Source organism: Podarcis filfolensis (genome assembly GCF_964270895.1).
Source record: "Podarcis filfolensis genome assembly, chromosome: 1".
In the NCBI taxonomy this organism is placed as follows: domain Eukaryota; kingdom Metazoa; phylum Chordata; class Lepidosauria; order Squamata; family Lacertidae; genus Podarcis; species Podarcis filfolensis.
In genome coordinates, this window is record NC_139604.1 from 41899471 (window position 1) to 41913913 (window position 14443).

The following is a 14443-nucleotide window of genomic DNA, read 5'->3' on the forward strand; positions in this document are numbered from 1 at the left end:
CCAGCGTATCACTCCCAGGAGAGATGCGTAGCTCAGCCGCGCTGTAGGCCCCATGGTGGCTGCCGCCTGGCATTTTGTCACCTCCCTCAGTGGTAACTCCCTTGGCGGACCACCCCCACCATCCCCTTCCTCTGTCCCTGCTAGCACTCTGCCTGTTCATGTTAAACCCTAGGTTGTTTTAAACTATGGTTTGGTGTGATTATTTAATGTGTCATTAAAACAGTGAGAAAAGTTCAGTCATAATATTTTAACTATGAAACATTAGCACTTTTTTAAAAAAATCCCCCTTCTTCCCTTCTGAAATTCATCTTCTGTCATAGCTTTGAACCTATTCCTTCTAGCCTGAATTAGGGAACAGGGGACGCTTTTACTGCTTCAATTATACAAATTTTATTTTCAAGCAACAGCTGTGTGAAATCATCTAAAGAGAGATTGCTTTGACTTGGAAATAACACCGTTTACATTATTACAGAAGAAATATTCTAGAAAGCCCTTTACAAAAATAAAAGAAATGCAATGCAACATAAAATATTTAAAATCTCTGTAGGGCACGCACGGCAACTTTGATGCAGTTTCATGTTAATTGGAAATAGCCTCCCAAAATCCTCCACCCTTTTAGCGGATGCCATAATGGTTGGGTGGAACCATTTCACTGAATATTCTCCAGGAGGAAGAAGAATTCTTGAAGATTTCCTTGACGGGCAGGCTTATCATTCGCGGCAGCAGCAACACACCTTTCCTTGCTGTTCTCTCAGTTCATCTGATTTCTGTCATTCTGTGGCATTCTGTTTATATGTAGTGTTAATGCATAGAAGATAGAAGTTGAAGTGGTGAAAACCTAGACACCAATATTGATACAAATACCTGCCTTTACACAAATGAGTCGGGATACAAATCTTCTGAGTTTGCATCAAGAATAAGGATATTTCGGGGCTCCTCCTGAACAGCAGGAGCTGCCTTATACTGCCTCAGTCCTCCCTGCTCCTCCTAGTGGAACCTTCTACTCAGTCAGGAACCTTCTGTAGATGGAAGCAGCCCACCTATGCACAGAAGGCAAAGTCTGGTTCTAACCCATAGTGCTCTTTTGCTTCTCACAATTGGTACACATTCTTGGGATCTTTTGCTTCTTTTCCTGCTCCAGTTTCACCAACAAGCTTTCATTTTCTCCTGCCACTAGGTATTCATGCAGAAAGTTTATTGAGTATGTAAGTGTCACTTTTAACTAAGTCGGTGCTGTGGCCACAGCAGACCCAGGGGATTGAACTGCTATGTGTAAAAATGCCTGTATAATCTCCTTTTCACAGGAGTTACAGATTCTCTTCAAGGACATTAAGCATTTAAGTGAAACCATGCAACGCTTGGCACATACACATTAGTAATCTTCTGTTATATGATAGATGACTCCAGTAATGTCAGGTCACTGAACTTTATATAGCGTATGCACATTTGCGATTAAAATAAGTAAGTAATCACTGTGGATATGGAATTATCCACGGGCAAGGATAATTTCTTGCATGGGAGAAGCAGGCCTACTGAGTGCTGCAACAGGCATTAATGGGGATGTAATTCTGTTAGTTCTTTGCTGTGTGAATTAATTTGGCAAGAAGACTTGGGAAGAAAACACTCACCTTGTGTAAAGAAGAGCTCCAATTTCACAAGGCCCTGCAATAAATATTTAGTACACATAATCCACTGTGTCTCATGCCTTTTGCTTTAATTGGCGGCAAGAAATATGTTGCTTGTTGTGGTTTATTGCTGCTGTGATATTTTACTATGTCGCTTCTTACTGCTTAACTGTCTTCATTTTAGTAATAAGAGATGCAATTCAGCCAAGGTTAAGCACTTCAGTGGGAGAAATCCAAGCATGCACCTTACTTTTCCTTTGCAACCAGGGAGATCTAAGAACACTTAACTGTGGCCTGATTATTCCAAGATTGTGACACTACCTGGCCCAACGGTGGATAGGGGAGAAATTTGAGTCAGTTCTCATTTAGAAACAACCTTACTGAATTTGTACTTTTTGAATCAGTAAGCAAACTGAAACCCAGCCATTCTTTGAAATGTACAGTTTTCTGAACTTTGCAATGCATTTCTCCAGCCAAGTAACATGTACAGAAATGCATGTGTGTATATCACTGTGTATGAAACTAAATAAAAAAATTCCTTCCAGTAGCACCTTAGAGACCAACTGAGTTGTCTCTAAGGTGCTACTGGAAGGAATTTTTTTATTTTGTTTCGACTACGGCAGACCAACACGGCTACCTACCTGTAACTATCAGTGTGTATATCAGTGAAAATAGCACATACAGTAATGCACAATGTATCATATTATATCTGTACTGTATATCATCTAGTGATATTTTATGTGAAAGTGTAGTTTATAAATATTTGAATACATAAGTAAAGGCTATTAGGGGAAATTGTTTTGCAAAAAATATCTTTAGTAGGAAAAACTGCATACAAAAATATGTATGCTGGAAGAAATTCACACTAATATATAGCTGAATTTTCATGAGGACTTTTTAAAAAATGCAAACTGATATAGAAATGTGGAAAACTGAATATTTATTACTATTATTACTATTATTTATTGAATTTATATACTGCCCTATACTCGGAGGTCTCAGGGCGGTTCACAAAAAAGATCAACATAAAAAACCACAATATATATAATCAAAATAAAAACAACCACCCAATAACACCCCCCCAAAAAAGAACCACATTTTTATTTTTTATTTTTTAAAATAATTTTTGTTGAATTTTCCATTATACAAATTTACCATATCAAACAATTTTCACAAATTTCAACTTTTTGGACTTCCCTCAGCTTCTCTGCCAATCATCCATAAAAAGAACCACATTTTTAAAGGTTATAGGACGTCAATCAGATCAACAAAAGATTGTGTTGAATATAAGATTGGGAAAAGGAGAAGCAGAAATTGATTGATTTGCCCTTGCCTATGCCCCTGCCTTGATGTTCTAGAGAAACATCGGAATAGACCTTGAAGCAAATACTTAAATGGTCTGCAACAGAATAGAGATTACACAAACTCTTTCCACACTAAAGCCATTTTGTGTTGCTGAGGTGTGGCTATGACAAATGAGCTGCGGTTCCACACAGGATTTAACTCTGGCTCCATACAACATTTAGTATATACCCATTTTAATTGCATTATGCAAGAGTGGCCAAGGTGGTGTCTTCCAAATGTTGATGGGCCAGTTTCCAACGGTCCTAGCCACCAGAACCAATAGTCAGGGATGGTGGGAGCTGCAATGCTTGTCCTCACCTCAGTGGCAAGGTGCACCACCAACCTTGCTCTTGAATTAATCCTTTTCCGAAATGGTTTCACACACATTTAATTGGATTGCCTTTCTAATATCACAACTTTTATTTATATACCGTATAAATACCTCATAGAAAAGCCCGCAGAAGCCATGCACCCTTTAAAGAGCGCGTGGCTCCTGCGGGCTTTTCAACCCAGCTTGTGGGGCTGGCAATGGGGGGAAGCGCTGCTTTCCCCCACCACCAGCCTCAAAGCTGGGTCGGAGAGTAGCGGGAAGGTGTCGCGCGCCTTCCCGCTGACCCCCCCCCGATCCTCTGGGGCTGGCGATGGGGGGAAAAGCTGCTTTCCCCCACCGCCAGCCTCAAAGCGCAGACTCTTCTGGCTTCAGCAAAAGCAACGCGAAGCCTCCGGAGCGCAGGCTTCCTAGGCTTCGCGTTGCTATCGCTGAAGCCAAGGAGCCTGCATTCGCCCCATAGGACGCACACACATTTCCCCTTCATTTTTGGAGGGGAAAAAGCGTGTCCTATAGGGCGAAAAATATGGTAGTTTATTTTTTAAAAAACGACAATGCCAAACAGTGCCACATTTCTGTGTGGATTGTTAAGGATTTCCCTTTTAACATCTGCACAGGAACAGTCTGGTACAGACTTAGTCCCATCCCTGAGATGGACCAGATTTCAACAGGTCCGTCCATCCCTATTTGAGAAGTGTGGATCAGGCAACTTCAGACAGTAAATCTGCAAAGTTCAAATTCCCTGCAGCTTGTCAGCTCTGGGGTCAGTTGCATGGCATGTCACAGAAAGAAAGGCAGCCATAAATGCTTTGCAGCATGTCAGCTCTTAAAAGATATGAGCTATAACATTTCTGTGCTGCTGAAAGCTTGGGGAAATAATAAAAATATAAAGATTTAATCTTAAAATATATTTGCCAAGCAGACAGATCTTCCTACTTGCAATGCCAACTCCAGACTGAGAGCCTGATGTCTTACTATTGTTGGAAGCAGGTTTTTTTGTGTGCCAGCTGGAGAGAGACAGGAAACTAGAGCCACCTGCCCTGATATTCTTATTACTATTCAGAGGGGACAGCTTTGAAAAATTTCTTGAGGTTGGGGCAGAGCTTCTAGATATTTAAAATAAAATAATATAGAACCATCATAATACAGTGGTACTTCAGGTTAAGAACTTAATTTGTTCCGGAGGTCTGTTCTTAACCTGAAACTGTTCTTAATTTCTGGGTTAAGAACTTTGCTTCAGGATGAGAACAGAAATCGTGCTGCGGCAGCACGGCAGCAGCAGGAGGCTCCATTAGCTAAAGTGGTGCTTCAGGTTAAGAACAGTTTCAGGTTAAGAACGGACCTCCAGAACGAATTAAGTACTTAACCTGAGGTACCACTGTATAAGACATTTCCATACTTAGGCTGCGTTCAGATTACCCTTCCCCCCATCTTCTCAATGTTTCCTTACCTGTCAATTTTTGCATTTTATATGACTTTTCACATGACATGAAAGCCATTCTGGAAATCTAATGGAATCCAGCAGAAGTTTAGTGCTCATGTTTTTGCAGAAAAGAATCCATTTGCATTAACTGTGGAAATCATGGAAGTTCTGGGTTGCAATTTCTCCACAATTTTCGTGATCATGCCGCCACAAACATGAGGAAATTTGGGGTGGTATCCTAGCATATAGTTTTTGTCCACTGTTTAAAATTTAGTACGGCATAGTGGTTATAGCAATCAAAATGCCATAGTTCCATCAGGACAGAAGCACTAACATTTATAACTAATGCAATAACACCCCCCCCCTTTGTCTGAACGCAGCCTCAGAAAGAGATCCAGTATATCTAAAGAATATGCAGTACAATCCTATTCAGGAGTGTGCCATACTATTTTCAATAGGACTTACTCCCTAGTAAAAGTATTTCAAATTTCAGCCAAAAGATGCTTTGATGGTTGATTGACTCCAGCTATTAGGAATGAGCAGGACCCCTATCCATCTTGGTTCTACCACTGCTTCACAGCACACTGGGGGAGGGATCACTTTGTGGTAGTCCAATCACCCGTGTCTCATTTTGTAAATGTTGCTGAAACTTATTGGCTCAACTCCTCTTTCCTTCTCCCCCCTTTCCCCTTTTCTCTTATTCCCTCCTGTTTGAAAACTGGAGGCTTGCCCAGCGCTTGCAGGCCCTTTGAACAATTCCATAAATCACGAGGAGATGCTTCACGGCCTGGGGCAGCATTTGCAGCATGGTTAATTCAATATTCGAAACCAGTTCTACATCATGGAAAATTCAATCTATCCATTCCTTGCAGCTTGCAAGTAAAACATGGTGTGGGGGCATCACTAGAATTTTATTCAAGGGACATATTCCCATTAACATTTTCCCACAAAGGAAGAAAGAATTTGGCTTGAATGCCGCTCATCTACATTAAGTAATAAAAGGGGTGGGGGGAATAAAACAAAGCCCACAAAAGAATATATCAGATGCCTAATATCCAGCTGTAATTCAAACAATGAAATCTGGCAGGTTTGGGGATTAATAATAATAATAATAATAATAATAATAATAATAATAATGTGAATAAATTTGGAACACCACTGTTTTTTGTCCTGTGAAACCTTCTGGGGGGGCGGGGAGAAACACTTCAGGTTTTGATAGACCTCAGGTCAATCACATCTGTCTAATTCAAGAGTGAGGAACCTATGGAACTCTAGATATGTTTGGACTGCAACTCCCATCACGGCTGACTATGCTGGCTGGGATCGATGGGAGGTGTAGTTCAGCAACATCTTTAAAGCCCCACAATGGCTACTCCTAAAGCAAGACATCAATTTGCTGTTCAGCTTCATCATCAGCTTGATGTCTGAGTTCTACGAAAATGTATTATTTTCTCCCTACATTCATAGATATGTCCAGTGAAATACATCAGCAGTTCTAGTTATGTGTATTAGCTCCTTTGGGATCAATATGGCAGCAACACTCTGAACTTTCAAAGTATTATACATTTGTCAAAGCTGCAGCACTCAGGCTTTGCAAAGTATATTCTTCTTGACCATATTCAACTGCGAATTTGTTTTAATAGCTGTATGGTTTAGCTGAGCAATTTTCATTATTTTACGGAAATGCTGAGCACAGCAAACAGTTTCCTAGTCTATCATTTGATCATTATTTACTCAAGGTAGTACTTTTTTCAGGATTAATGTCACTGCCAATTGCAGAAATAATAGATTGTCCTCAAAATGAGCAAGTGGGCTACATATTCATCTCATGAAGAGGAACAGAAGAATCTCATAGAAGTTAGCAAATGGGATGGATTACATTGATTTATTGATAATTCATGGGTGCAATCTTAGCTTCTGAAGCAGGCAGCAGTGCTAATACCAAGCACCCTGTCTGGTTAAATGAGCATGTGCTTTTTGTGAAATATATACTCCATGTTTCCAAGGCACAGTGTCCTGCATTTCCAAAAGACTTCCAATTCCCCCTCCACACAGCATACACAGGTGGAAAATGTGGTAGAGATGGTGGTGGAGGAGAGGGCCTTCATCCGCAGTACAGTCTCTCTCTACTTTTTCCTCCAAACAGCAAGGGACACTAAACTCTCATTAACCAACAACTACGTAATGCCCACTCACTAAAAGGGGGGGGCACAATGACAGCAGAAAACAGTGCACACAGGTGCTCTGACACTGATCAGGGCTTGAAGTTTGCTAGATGAAGGTAAGCAAGAAGCAACCTGGTAAGAGCCCTAACGGTATGGATTTTGGATCTCTTTTTTTGTGGGCAGGGCGAAGTTAGCTTTCTCTCACACACCAAACTAATTGTGAGAGGCAGAGCTCTTTGGATTTGGCATGCTACGTTCTCCCCTTGAGCCCAAGGCAAGTTTCTGCAATGGTCTCAGAATTGAAAAGGAGAGGGTGCAATGTTATCACATCCTTTGTGGGGACCTAGCGGGGGTGGGGTGGGTGGGTCTGAAAGTGTTGTTCTCTGGGTATGGTGCTGGCTTCTCTTGCCAGTTAGGTACCATTGACCCTTTGGCGTTCATTTATTTAAAAGGGATTGTGAAGGGTTATTGTTTTATCCTTCTGAAACCCTGTTTATACAGTGCCTTCCTGTCAAAAACAGGTGATGTTGAAATTGTGTTATGAGGAGCTTTCTTCAGGTATTATATTTTTGAGGGGGCAAATGTGTTCCTTCCCTTACCACTAGCTCGTCTCCAGTCACCCTATCAGAGTTGGAGGGCAGACATCTTACGTAAACATGTGAAGTGGGGACCATTGGCGATGAGAACACTGGCTCCTTTCCATCATTATTTGTTTCCCCTTCTCTGAGTTGGAGGGTGAACTTCTGATGCAGGAAGCCTCCTAGGTTTTCTAAAATGTGTTGGGAGCCTCCATGAGTATTAGAGGCTCTCATCTTCAGAAGTTTGCCTTCCAATTTTTGGAGGACAACTGAATCAGAAATGGAGGTCTAAACTTGCATGGCCACCCAGCTGCTGTCCTCACATGTTTACTTAACATGAACACCTGAAAATAGTTTGGGAATTCCTGGAAATCTTGCATTTCCCCATGCTGCAGCATTTTTTAAACACATGAATAAAGTTGGGAGACAATTTCTATTTGTAATATGGGCTTTTCTCTTATTATGGAGTTGTCAAATCCATATGTAAGCCATGCTGATGAAGGGCACATTGGACAGCAGGCTTGCTATCAGTAGTTGGTTTCCTATAAAACCTGTTTTCTATAAAACAGGAAAACTGGTTGTTGGCAAATAGGAGATAGTGCCAACATTTTCGTTTGGGTTTGTTGAACCATTAACAGTTGTGAAGAAGATTGATTATTTCTAGCTTGCGAGTGCATTTGGAGTATTTTTATGCTACACTAAGTGGGTGTTGCTTGATACCAAATTGCATTTGAAATATTATAGCAACACCTTACTCAGAAATCAATCTGATTTCTGTCAGATTGTTGTGGGTGTTTCCCCACCACAGAACATTTTATTTTATTCCCTGATGTAAAAACTCTGTGGCATGTTATGTTTCTGAGGGGATTTATTCTGAGACAGATTTCCTGCCTCCCTTCTGATCTCTCTCTCTCTCTCTCTCTCTCTCTCTCTCTCTCTCTCTCTCCCTCTCTCCCTCTCTCCCTCTCTCCCTCTCTCTCTCTCTGGTGCTCTGCAAATTGTACCTCTATGAGGGGAATGGAGAATGATGGGAGTTAAAGTTCAGTAACATCTGGAGGGCCCAGTTTTAGCAAGTGTAGTAGTTAGAGGGTTCAACTAGATGCAAACTCAGGTTCATAATTATCACTTGGCCAGGAAGCTGAACTTGGGTGCCTAGGCCAACCCACTTTGCAGAATAAAATGGGAGGGAGAACATATAATACGTTTGATTCATGTTCCCAAAGACACATGATTTTTCCTTGCCATTGTTCAAGGGTGGTACTGAATAACTCCTTTTGCATTGTAGTATAGACAATATACTACAATATACTACAGTGTTCTTGAAGCTACTAACATGAGTTTGACTAAGCTGCGAAAGGCAGTGGAAGACAGGAGTGCCTGGCGTGCTCTGGTCCATAGGGTCATGAAGAGTCGGACACGACTAAATGACTAAACAACAACAACAACAACAACAACAACAACAACAACATAGACAATATAAATCATTCAGATCATGATAGGGTCCCCCTTTTTTGTAATAGTAACAACTAAATAGTACCATTTTCTTTCTGACTTGCCTGCTGGGAAATTAGAAGGTATTCCTATGAATTATGTGCTTTACATTTGCTGACCACTTTCATACATGGGTGAAGAAGGCTGGCTCCAAACTGTGCTTAACTGTCACCTTTCTCAGTCATTATATACATTAGTAACATCCTTTATCTGATGTGACATCACATTACTCACTTGGTAATACAGAAATGTCAGGAAAGCATGAAGAGAGGCAGCATAAAGAGCAGGTGACACTTTAGGATGCCCAGACAGGTTGTTGTCTTATTTGTATGTCCTAAAGATGTGCCTGCAATGATGGGGCTGTCAAACACATCTGCTAATGCATCTTCCCTCCTTTGATGCTTGATGTACAATGAAATAATGGTGCTAACACCTAGAATGTGAGGTGTGCAAGTGCCTTAAGTCTTCCTGTGTGACACGGACCCAGCTTCCACATGCAGTGCCATCTTGAAATGGCACAAGCCTGACACAAATCCATGTTTGATTGGCACATGTGCACACAACAGTTTCTGTTGCTGGTGTATATTCCACAAGCTGAGTTCTTTGCGATCAGAACAGATGATAAGAGACAAAGAGAGTTGTTTGTATCAAAGCTAGTTGTATGCTGTTGTTGTTTCGCTATTGTTGGCAGACCAGAAACAGAACAACTCCCTTACATTTGAAGAAAATCTGCCCTGTATAAGAGTATGTGCAGATATGACAAATGAATATTTTGGGTTCTTTCTGAATCCATAATTCTACAGAGGTTGATTTCTTGCACAAATGTGGGATATAAGACTTCCCATTAAGTCCACTATCTCACTCCAAATTGTCTTAGGAAAAGTCCCCAATGCAGACCAAAGGATAGTGTTTAAAGACTAAGGACCTTTGTTCAATTCACAGTGGCTGGAAGGAAGAACCTGTTTTATCCTTTAGACCAGACTTTCTCAACCTTGGATCCCCAGATGTTCTTGAACTTCATCTCCTATCATCCCTGACCACTGGCCAGGCTGGCTAGGAATGATAGCAGTTGCAGTCCAACAACATCTTGTGACCCAAGGTTGAAAACAGACAGACCATTGGCTCACCTGTCTCAGAATGGTCTACTACACAGACTGACAGTGACTCTCTAGACAGCTGTCAAAAGAAGAGGTGCAAAACCATTATAGGCTGAGTTTCACATTACAACTGGTTTGCTATCTGGCACTGATTTAAGAGTATAAGATTGTCTCTCACCCATTTGAGTGTGCCATACTGGATTAAGTATTGCACCTGAACTGGAGAGACATGAACTATTTAGCCGTGGAACTCACCTAATGATCTTGGGCACTAAGAGCTTGGGCCTAACCTACCTCACAAGCTGTTGTGCGACTAAAGTTGAATAATCCTCACAAAGACCTCCTGGAATTCCTTAGAGAAAAGGAAAAATATAAATTAATCTAATAAATAAACAAGGCAAGGTTTGAAACAACAGAAAATAAGAAAAAAATATAGTAGTAGCTCTGTTTAGTTAAAATACAATAGAAATCTCTGAAAACTATAAGCATTGAGAAAGCTGTGTGTCCATCACTCCTGTTGTGTCACCAGCTGTTTAAAGGTTTATGAAAATGTGTTGTTGCCATCTCTGCCTTGATTCTTGTTATTACTGTGTAAATGACTTCACCAATTAAAATCTAATGTTCTGATTTTACTACCTGATGGCGCCTTGCTGTTAATGCTTAAGCAGCTACTGCAGCCTCTGGAAAATTATAACTGTTCAAAGGCATCAAAGTGTGATGCTTCATTCAAATGAATGGAGCAAGATAAAGTGCTTTCTCAATGGTTATGAAGAGAACATGTAGAGTTTTCCCATAAGTACTTTCAAGCACCCAAGAAACTAATGTACCAATGATGTCATTGACCCTGTGATACTCCAGAATTCCCAGATCATGTGTGGTGAGGCCTAGTGCGGCTTGCAGGACACCAATCACTTTTGCTTATTATCGGTACATCTTAGGTGTGATCTGTATCTATCTGTGATAAGGTAAAGGTGACATTTTTGTATTTGAACTGAACACTCAAGTGTGAAATCCCTAATAATGCAGCCAAGGCTGGCCCAATACATTTTGCCACCTGAAGTGAAGGACGAGATGGTGTGTCCTCCCTTCATCACATAAAGATGAAGAGTGGCTTGGCAGTTGAATGTTATATCAACACTGGTGATGGCATAACACCCTCTACCACACCTGAGGCAACAGGCCAGATTAGGTCATATGTCAGCAACAGAAGGGAATGGAGGAACAGCTGGAGGCTGCTGCTGCTGACCCCCAGCACCTACTGTTTCACTCTGTCTAATGGTAGGGCTGGCTCTGAACACAGTCCCTCCAAGTGTCACTATTTTCCAGGGACAGTCTTAAATTTACAGAAGCCCTCCCGGTTTCTGATTTGATCCTGGAATGTCTCGCTTTTCCTTAGGTCCCTATTTTCATCAGATAAATGTTGGAGGGTATGTGAACACAACACAAAAAAACACTCATAGTAAATAAACTGTAGATAAAGCATGTATATGAATCTGAAAATCCAGCTTTACAGTAACAGAAGGGGATGGGATATAAAGGAGTGGAGGGACACGCAGGAGTATAATACATAAACAGATTTTCCCCTCCCTTGACAGGTCTACACTTTTTGTCCACATTTTGCATAGATCTACACGTGTTTCTAGTATAATCCTTCTGGGTGATTAGTTTAAAAGGCCATTAAATTAGGTCAAGTCATTCGAGAGAGTGCTGTACGAAGCAGCTAATTTATTATATCAGCTCTATAAAGCCCGCTTCAAGGATGTGAAAGTATCATTACTCTTAATGACGAAGCAATGGCTTTGGATGAGATGATGAAGTCAAGGATGTTTTGTGTCTTTCCTTGCCCTCTTTAATCTTATGGGGCCAATTCATGCAAAAGACAAATTGGTGTCTGGGTCGGTTTCCCTGGCCCTGGATTGCTGCATTTTCATGGCAGGCAGGGTTCCATTGCAGGAAAAGATTGTAAGAAGGCTCACCATGACAAACTCACTTTGGAAAAGTTTACAGTAAAATTATTGTGGAACCCACAAAATAAGAAATAGCTGCAATTCAACTCCAGCCCAAAGCAGACAGTAGTCATAAATATCCTGTGGTGGATGGAAATGAAAAACAACATTAAACAACATTAAAACATTATTTTGAAATGATAATTAGTGAAAATTAGCTTGTAAGAACAGAAGAAAACCCCTGCTGGATCATAAAAGCCCATCTAGTCCAGGCATCCTGTTCTCACAGTGGCCAACAAGATGCCTATGGGAAGCCCACAACAGGACCTGAGTACAATGATGCTCTTCCCACTTGTAATTTACAGCAACATGCTGCCTCCAAACCCACTAAAAGAAAAAAGAAAGCAACCACAGTTTGTTTGCAGATTTCAGCAGATCATACATTACTGCCTCTTCCTTACTTTCTAACATCTTGCAAAAGCACAGGAAGATATGTGCATGGCTGCTGCAGCCAAGGCTGCTCACTCAAGAAACAGAAAGTGGAGCTATCTTGGTGCTGATTTCCTGAAAAGCCTGTTAACAAACACAAGACTAACCCTGGAACGCCTGAGGAAGGATGACACATGATTTTGTTTTATTAGCACCTGGGAAGAACTGACCAGATTTGGCCCATGAAGTTAAGTGGTGGTGCCATCTTGATAATGGTGGATGTGAGCATTTGGAACCGAAATCCTACTAAAGATTTTGGGACTAGCTACCATTGAAACATTTGAATTATGGTGCTGGAGGAGACTCTTGAGAGTCCCATGGACTGCAAGAAGATCAAACGCATCCATTCTTAAGGAAATTAGCCCTGAGTGCTCACTGGAAGGACAGATCCTGAAGCTGAGGCTCCAATACTTTGGCCACCTCATGAGAAGAGAAGACTCCCTGGAAAAGACCCTGATGTTGGGAAAGATGGAGGGCACAAAGAGAAGGGGACGACAGAGGACGAGATGGTTGGATAGTGTTCTCGAAGCTACCAGCATGAGTTTGACCAAACTGCGGGAGGCAGTGGAAGACAGAAGTGCCTGGCGTGCTCTGGTCCATGGGGTCACGAAGAGTCGGACACGACTAAACGACAACAACCATTGAAACAAACCTTGATTGAGAAAAGTTCAGTGGACACTTACAGCTGGCTTCGCTCTTGTCTATTTATGGGTGATAACTTATAGCAGCTTCTGCAAAGCAATTGCTGTTTCTGGTTTATTTCTGTATGCTGATGTTTTTCATTCTCTATAGAGTGAGCTATGTTTCTGTGAGTAAAGCAGATGCTGTTTTCACTTAAGCCAGGGATGGGGAACTACAACCACCATCAACCACAGCAAGCATGGCCAATGGCCAGGGATGGTGGGAGTGGGAGTTCAGCAATATCTGGAGGTCAAAAGGTTCCTCACACCTGATTTAAGCCTGGGAACACTACTGAGCGACATTTGCAAGTCTTCATGCCATTTTAAATAATTAGGCTGCAACCATACATATGCTTAGATGGGAGTAGGTTCTTCTGAACTTATTTATGCTCAAATGTGGAGAAGCCCTAACTGTGAAAAACTGCTTCTGTATATTTATGCTCCCTAGCAAAATCGGAGCGGGTGGCTCATTGCAGCTAGGAAACTTCCTTGGAGACAATGCCTCAATTGTTTTCTTCTCCCAAATTGCCTTATCTGGTGGCTGGATTTATTTTCTGTGTCTCCTAAACTGAACTTGCTCCCCAGCTTTCTGCAGGGATGAATTTTGCTGCTGACAAGTGAGTTGCAAGTTTTCTGGATGGCCATATAGATAAAAGAGTTTAGAAAATGGCATATTAGGTATTTGATGTATGTGGGCTATAATTAATATGTCACCCGTTGTTTCCCTGGTAGGCATTTATCCTAGGAAATTACCATTAGGTAAAACCAATCCTTTTGTATAAACTGACCATGTCTTCCCAAAATGGTTAAGCTTTCATGGTATTATGCATCATCTGCTCATAATTTTAAAAATTCAACGGTATTGTTACAAATGGAGATTGAAGTCTATATTATTCTCCTCAGCTCTTTATTCATTTGCAAATCCAAGTCTCTCTCTTTTTTGCCCCTGTGTAGCTTGATGGCTTATCATAGCCATATGTTAGGAAGCTGTAATGCAGTAGTGATATGAGACCTTTATTTTCTGAAGCTTGAGACCTTTTTTTATTAAAGCCACTGAATAAAGCGAAGTAACATTCAAAACACGACATATTTGGGAGATTCCTTCCCCTGCAGCCTCAGAATAATGCAAGCACATGTTTCCTTCACAATGCAGGAACATTTCCAAGGCAGAGATGGTAGCTTTGATTCACCCTGTATGCAAGATTCAAACAATAAGCATCTTGGTGAGTGACTTTAATAGATTGATCACCTTGAAAGAAGACCCAATAGGAGCCCTT

The 14443-nt window shown here is 41.2% G+C and overlaps 1 long non-coding RNA gene across 1 annotated transcript; it reads right to left on the bottom strand.

The window, feature by feature from the left end:
* Window positions 1-365: 365 nt before the first annotated feature.
* Window positions 366-13335, bottom strand: LOC310747940. The gene is made up of 2 exons (XR_014541038.1): window positions 10307-13335; window positions 366-1662 (listed from the first exon to the last, which is right to left on the bottom strand). It is a non-coding gene; the product is annotated as an uncharacterized lncRNA (long non-coding RNA).
* Window positions 13336-14443: the final 1108 nt, after the last annotated feature.